Raw genomic sequence first — 7500 nt, 5'->3', positions numbered from 1 at the left:
CAAAACTGGACAGGGTGGGACCGGGCAGGCCGGAACTTGGCAAACTGGGCAGGCCGAAACTTGGCGAACTGGAAATTGGCGAAATGGAAATTGGCAAACTAGAAATTGGCAAACTGGAAATTGGCAAACTGGAAATTGGCAAACTGCAACTTGGCAAACTGCAACTTGGCAAACTGCAACTTGGCAAACTGCAACTTGGCAAACTGCAACTTGGCAAACTGCAACTTGGCAAACTGCAACTTGGCAAACTGCAACTTGGCAAACTGCAACTTGGCAAACTGGAACTTGGCAAACTGGAACTTGGCAAACTGGAACTTGGCAAACTGGAACTTGGCAAACTGGAACTTGGCAAACTGGAACTTGGCAAACTGGAACTTGGCAAACTGGAACTTAAAATAATTTTTCACGTTACTGTATGTATGTGTGTGTATGTGTGTGTGTATGTATGTGTGTGTATGTGTGTGTATGTGTATGTGTATGTGTATGTGTATGTGTATGTGTATGTGTGTATGTGTGTATGTGTGTATGTGTGTATGTGTGTGTATGTGTGTGTATATGTGTGTGTATGTGTGTGTATGTGTGTGTGTGTATGTGTGTATGTGTGTGTATGTGTGTGTATGTGTGTGTATGTGTGTGTATGTGTGTGTGTGTGTATGTGTGTGTATGTGTGTGTGTATGTGTATGTATGTGTATGTGTGTGTATGCGTGTGTGTATGCGTGTGTGTATGTGTGTGTATGTGTGTGTATGTGTGTGTATGTGTGTGTATGTGTGTGTATGTGTGTATGTGTGTGTATGTGTGTGTATGTGTGTGTATGTGTGTGTATGTGTATGTGTATGTGTGTATTTGTATGTGTGTATGTGTGTGTGTATGTGTGTGTGTATGTGTGTGTGTATGTGTGTGTGTATGTGTGTGTGTATGTGTGTGTATGTGTGTGTGTATGTGTGTATGTGTGTATGTGTATATGTATTTGTGTATGTGTATATGTATTTGTGTATGTGTGTCTGTGTATGTGTGTATGTGTACGTGTGTATGTGTATGTGTGTATTTGTGTTGGAATAATGATTCAAACCTTTTAAATCATTATTAGTAATATTTAATTAAAAAAGGAAAAACATCTTTCAACAAACTCTGCGGCGAACTTGCAAGGAGATACAATGTGGCGTCGTCTTAGCCCCCAGTGCATTCTGAATTGCAGTAACTGAATCATTGTATTTAATCGCGACACTCGAAAAACATGGTTATGTAATCAGTACAATAACACCCTCGCTGGTTAGAAAAACAACAGTGTGAGGAATGCTTTCAAGGTAAACAAAGCAAAGCCGTATTTTCAAACAATAATGCGATTATCGCCATCTTCTGCTGGAGTCCCGTCAAAACAGTCCCGTTGTGTTCTGCCGAAAAGCGTGTGTGAAAACAATGTGTCCTCGAGCTGTGGGGCCTTGAGGAGACGATGTGGAGGAAAAGTGTCCATGGTTCCATGAATTGGTTTATAGCCTTATTACTTATTGAAAAATGCTTACAACACATATAGAATATTCATAATAATTCTAACATTCCCTCCTTTTACTATATGTTTGTTATTCATTTTATGACAAATTCAAAATAAGAGGGATATCACCGTTGGCTGTTTTAATTTTACCCGCTTAGGCTCTACTCGTTCGGCAGAAAATAAGATCATTTTCGTCCAATCCATCCTCGTAATTACCATGCTCTTGGAATTCACTGTTAGTGTCAGCACTTCAGTAGGAGATATAATTCATGCAATTTGGAATTTGTAGGGGCAATCGCAGTGGTTATAAGTCGGCTCATCAAAGATCTTAAGCAGGGAATAATACAACACCCACATAATGTCAAAATCGTAGCAAAAAGGGCTACCACAAATTAGGCCAAATCATTATTAGTGAGGCCACAAATCTGTCAGCGGACATTATTCTACTCCAGGATGCTTTTTCATCTTGCGGTTTAGGGTCTGCAGGCCATCGTTGGCCCTGGTGTGGGACCCAGTGGGGGGCGTGTTGTTGAGTGCAACATTTTCAAACGTTGCATACGCCCCCTGCTCCTTCAAGAAGCATTTCAACCGCTGCACGATCCTGGAACGCCGTCAGACTAGTGGCTGCCAGTTGTTCCTTTATCGCCACAAATCCCTGTTCAGTATAATTTCCAAGTTCTTGGACATTGTGATGCAGGTAATTTATCCAATCAACATTTTTGTTTGGAGTAATTAAAAGAAAAATATACTCCTAACCTGCTGCGATCTGATTAGCCAACTTATACTCATCCTCGTGGATGCCAATCGCATCAATGTATCACCCTCTCCATGCGACGCCGTCGCGAGGGGCCCGCCATCATACCGGATTTCTGTGCAGCCAATTGTATCTCCTCTACTGTAGATGGAAAAACAGACACTGGTAATAGCAGTGAGACCAAGGCACAAAGTCCTGCTGTCATTTTGGCAGGAGTCGTATAATTTGTTTTGACCCCACCACCACCATAGGTCAGAACGTGGAATCAGGGGTGTAGTCTGTTTTAGGACGTGGGCACACCACGTCACATTTATCGCTCCCAGTGCCGGTCCGTGCCCTGTGAGGACTAAGCAGGTAAAATGATTAAACGCGACATGTGTTGAAAAGTTAGGCTTGTCCTTTGCTGCCGTTGTAACTGGGTAGACATTATTCCATTTCATACATTTTGGGCTTACATCTTTTGTCAATATCAATTCTTTGAAAAACGATACAGTATGTACAGATATTACAGTCTGGCAAAATTCGATTCAATCCAAGATCAATATATGAGTACAGTTCAATGAGCCTTTATGCCACAATAATTGGTATAAATTATTGTAATAAATATTGGTATAATTCTAATTATAAATTATTTCCTCTTTTGTGTAACACTTCTAAACAGAACTTGTAGTATGAGACCTTTATATAACACTAAAAATTTTGCATTATCTCCTTTACACAATCAGGGGTAATTTGCGCGGGTACCACTCTTAAGAGAGGTCGGCCCCCCCATACATGTTATACAGGTTTGATACAGGTTTGATTTATAATAGCTGCATTTTCCATCAACAATAACCAATTATTTCTTACCGCCTCCCGTTTGGGAACTCCCCGTTGCAGAAATGAATTCTCTGGTCATCTCAGATTTTAATTTTACTATGGCGGATCCGGGTGTTTCCATCTCCGACGACCTTCTTACCCATGGACTTAGGAAAAACGTCAGACAAAGATCCACAAGTTAATTTGTCAGTCTGAATTATGATTTGTAATGCCCCCACCGTATGGGTTAATTTTATCGAAGGCCTGATGGTTTTTCGCACACGTGTGTCATCCAAGCATGCCAATCTAGACCAGTTTCTGCAACAAGGTTTCCCCAATCTGTTTTAGGACTGTTATGTACCACACATATTCCATGTGTATCCTTTGAAATGGATACGTAGCTTTTGTAGCTTGACATAAGGGGGAATCGCCCGTGTTTTTGCCATATATCTGCATATAGATTGAATATATAACCTCCCCCTTTTTTGAGGCATGAAATTTACCATGACTCAAAATGGCAGCCCTCCCAGATAAGTCTTTTGTTTTTGTTTAGTCCCCCAGGTTCCCAAAATTTCCCATTACAGAAATTAAAAATTTCATTTGGCGAAATTCTTTTCTTTTTTGTTTCTGTCCTACTCTGCCACCGCCGTCCTTGAAAGGCTTATCAGCGATTTCAGAAATATTCCACCTTGATATTAGAATATTGATATATCTTGGTGGCTAGCCAATTGAAACACAAAAGACAGACACTCATCCACGCTGGCACTCATAATCAAGAAATTTAGAGTGCTCCCCCAATCATCAAGATTGATGCCTGAAGAAACTAGATAATTAATGTATTAGATTCACATGCCACATATCTAAAAATAGAAATTTGTTCAATTGCCACCGCCCCTTACCCCATTCTATTCGCCAATAAGGCAATAACGGAAAAGTTGTGACACATTGAAACACACACACACCCCCTTTTTGTATTTTAACCGTTTGTAAAAACTTTATCTCACCCCCTTTCAATGTTATCGAATTTTGCCCATTCTAATCAACCCATCTACTTAAAGCATTTCCCCAAGGTTGATATTTTATAATTTGGAGATGTTATTTTTAAAACATAGACATTATTTCATCACTTGTTTCACACCATGGAAGGCCCTACCTGAATTTATTGTAGATAATCCCCTTTATCTAAGCTTGTTATTGCCAATCGTTATCACCGTAACATTCAGGTGTATTAACCCCATAATTGCAATGCTTAATTTGTATGCCCCTAAAGCAATAGACAGTAATAACGTCCCAATAGTCATCAATATGACCTACAGCAAAGCATACGCCCCCTTCAGGTCAAACAAGGAAAGTCTTTTGTGCACCTAAAGACGCTCCATGTTTCTTCTAGGGAAACTATGCCTATCCTTAACCAATTATCTTATCTACCCCAGCCAGGTTCAATTTACCTAACAATTTGGACGAATGCCATGAAATTTCTCATTTCCGCATTGTTAATTTCATGTCTGATTTCTTTAACAACCAAATAACCCTTAATACCTAAGACATAAATTGCAAATCACCCCATACTATGTTTACTTAAGATAAGAGCCATTTCTTATAGCTCCCTGTTACCACAAGAAAAATCTACAATAATTAAATTAGTGAAATCCACCTTTTACTAGGCATTTCCTAATTACAATTTTCAATGCTTAATAAAGGACCCACAAATTGTAACCAATATGCCATAATATTGTAAAAAAATCCATTCATTTTTCTTTAACCAGCCAACCATTCAAAAACAGTAATAATATCGTTTTATCCTCCAAAACTAGCTCTCTTCAATTAAGAGCCCTTTGAACTTCACAAAAAAGAAAATAAAATAATAATAATAGTATTATTCCCAATTCCAAAGCTTTCCCCAAATCAATCTTTGCCAAACAGATTTTCTATCACCTCGAAAGACATTTCTGATTAAATCCCAAAAATAAATGCGAAGATAATCGCGGAACACTGCATCCCTTGCAGACCATGTTTTGTTCTTATTCTGAAATGTTTAAACGGAAGCGCGCCCTTACCCGCTGACTGTGACCTTCACGCTCGCTGCAGAAGCAGCAGCCTTATCTTTTGTTTACAAATTCCAAAGTGCTCTCTTTTTATTTGTGTCCACTGCTTCCCCTCCTGTGCCTCCTGTGAGCAATTATTTTTTAGAGAAGACTAAATTAATAAACTAAATTAATTACTCTCCCGATATCCAACTATATCATCATATCATCGTAGTTTGCCAAGCCCCATACTCACAATATGCTGCAAGCACAACTATATCATAGCAAAACCCATTTCTGCCCTCAAGTTTGCTTCAGCACCCCCAAGGCCAATTATTGTAATATTCAGCCGCATCAAAACAGAGCGCTCCCCCCGCAATCAAAGCATTTATTCGGCAAGTTTAGAGTCTGACCAAAACGCAGTTTTGGCAACCCCGCTAAACATTTAATTTGCTGTTTTGTATTTCTGTTAACCAAAATATTCCCGCTAGCAGACGGGGACGACACCAGGATAAGCCACAATAAGCCATTTCATTCTTTGAAATAACCATTTTAATTGCCATTTTACAACTTTCAGGTTTAATTGTATCAAGTGCCAATATCTCCGCTAAATTTAGTTCCACTTCCCTCTGCTCAAATCCATTTCTCGTTTTGAGCAGGCCCCCCGACTAGTCATGCCGATTTGCCTTCACTTTTAGAGGCCCTGTTATTTGGGCAATCGCGGGATATATGACCTATTTTCCCACAGATCCAACAGGTTTTCTCTCTGTTACCTCGATTTCTGTTGAACTTCCCTGCGTATTTTTTTTCATTATCCCTGTTAAAAGGTTTACGTTCACACCCCTTATTTTGGTCAAAAATCCCGTCCTCGTTAGAGGGTGCCCCCCCCTTTCTTTTCCCTTTCTTTTTTAAAACCTCTTCAGCCTGGACCGCCTGATTTACGTATTGTTCAAGCGTGCCCGTAGGCCTGTCTATCATCCAAATTTGCTGCGTTTCCACCCCATTCAGGTGATAAAATCTAATGTCCTCTTTTCTGTGGAATAACACAGCCTCTGTGTTTCCAGTCCCACCGTTATCAACCGATTTAACGCATCCATCACTCCGTTCCCTTGCCATCATAAACCAATAATAGGTATCATTATATCCCTCCTGCTCCATTTTGCTAAGGTTTCCCCCATGCTTAGCACGTATTTTATCCTGCAGTATCAATATCTTATGCATATTAAGCTGGCCAGCAAATCCATATTTATTTATCCATAAGTTTAGGTGTTTAACCCTTGTAGCGCTTTGATTTTCAACAAATTTCCAATCTTTACACGGCAGACGCATCTTTGGATCGTCAATAGCCGCTTTACTGTCTCCACTACCCATTTTTGGAGCGGATTTGTGTGCCCCCGTAGTACCTTTTTTTTTGTACACGGCAGACGTTTATAGACCACACCGTGTCTACCTGCTAGTGACTAGTATCCACAGGGTTTTTTAAAATCGCTATCCCCAGGATGCGAGCCTTACTTCTCAAAATAAGGCCTTCGCGTGTGATGCCCTTCACGCACTCGGAACCCGTCAACAATATGCAGCCATCACACGCGGACTCGGCAGAAATGTCGAAAGATGCTTACCAAGAGGATAGTCGTCAACCGATTAGAAAACAGGCGCTGCTGAGAAATAGTCCAGCCTGGAAAAGGGATTCTCGCCGTGCACGGTCACTCCAGATATTAAACCGCAGCGTCTGGATTCCCTATCGGTTTGTTGACCCCGGCTACTCGAAGGACCAAATGTTGGAATAATGATTCAAACCTTTTAAATCATTATTAGTAATATTTAATTAAAAAAGGAAAAACATCTTTCAACAAACTCTGCGGCGAACTTGCAAGGAGATACAATGTGGCGTCGTCTTAGCCCCCAGTGCATTCTGAATTGCAGTAACTGAATCATTGTATTTAATCGCGACACTCGAAAAACATGGTTATGTAATCAGTACAATAACACCCTCGCTGGTTAGAAAAACAACAGTGTGAGGAATGCTTTCAAGGTAAACAAAGCAAAGCCGTATTTTCAAACAATAATGCGATTATCGCCATCTTCTGCTGGAGTCCCGTCAAAACAGTCCCGTTGTGTTCTGCCGAAAAGCGTGTGTGAAAACAATGTGTCCTCGAGCTGTGGGGCCTTGAGGAGACGATGTGGAGGAAAAGTGTCCATGGTTCCATGAATTGGTTTATAGCCTTATTACTTATTGAAAAATGCTTACAACACATATAGAATATTCATAATAATTCTAACAATTTGTGTCTGTGTATGTGTGTATGTGTATGTGTGTATGTGTGTATGTGTATGTGTGTATGTTAATTTGTGTATGTGTGTATGTGTATGTGTGTATGTGTGTATGTGAATGTGTGTATGTGTATGTGTGAATGTGTATGTGTGTATGTGTAT

The sequence above is a fragment of the Stigmatopora argus genome, chromosome 2 (assembly GCF_051989625.1).
Source record: "Stigmatopora argus isolate UIUO_Sarg chromosome 2, RoL_Sarg_1.0, whole genome shotgun sequence".
NCBI classification, from domain to species: domain Eukaryota; kingdom Metazoa; phylum Chordata; class Actinopteri; order Syngnathiformes; family Syngnathidae; genus Stigmatopora; species Stigmatopora argus.
This window is presented reverse-complemented; position numbering follows the sequence as displayed.